We start from the raw sequence: 815 nt of genomic DNA on the forward strand, positions 1-815 counted from the left end.
TTTCTACATGTAGACATCCACTTAGACCAGCACCATATCTGAAGATGCTGTCTTTTTTCCATTTAATGGTTTTGGCATTGTGTCAAACCTCAGGTGTCCATAATTGTGGGGGTATATTTCTGGATCTTCTGTTTGGTTCCATTGATCCACCCCTCTGTTTCTATACCAGTACCATGAAGTTATTATTATTGTTGCTCTATAGTACACCTTGATCAGGGATGGAAATAGCTCCAGAAGATCTTTTATTGCGTATATATATATATATTTTTAACAATTCTGGATTTCTTGTTATTCCATTTGAAGTTGGGAATTTTTCTTTCAAGTTCTATAAATAATTTTGTTGTTAAAATGATAAAAGTTCCAGCAACTTACAAGGACTAAATGATAGGCCTGACAATCTCCTTTGGAAAATGTGGAATATTTCCATAATGGAGAATTATTCAGCTAAGAAAATGACATCACAATATTTTCAGGCAAATGGATGGAACCAGAAAAAAACATTCTGGGTGAAATAACTAAAATACACAAAGACAAATGTGGTATGTATTTATTTATTAGGAGGTCTGCTAATAGTAGTGGATAAAATTCCAATAGGCCATCTATTGTGACCATACCAATGTTCCACTATGGGGATTGGGTGGCAGTTAATTGAGTTGTTGGGCCAGAGCATCCTACAGAAAATTTCAAGCAAACCCAACTATTGTTATTAAAATGTGCTGCTGTCTGCCCTCAACTAATAGAGCAATGGCATATCCTTGGATCCACAGAAATGCTTCTTTCTGAATCAAATGAGATTAAATACAGAGACCCACAGT

This window comes from Meriones unguiculatus (genome assembly GCF_030254825.1).
Source record: "Meriones unguiculatus strain TT.TT164.6M chromosome Y unlocalized genomic scaffold, Bangor_MerUng_6.1 ChrY_unordered_Scaffold_23, whole genome shotgun sequence".
NCBI classification, from domain to species: Eukaryota; Metazoa; Chordata; class Mammalia; order Rodentia; family Muridae; genus Meriones; species Meriones unguiculatus.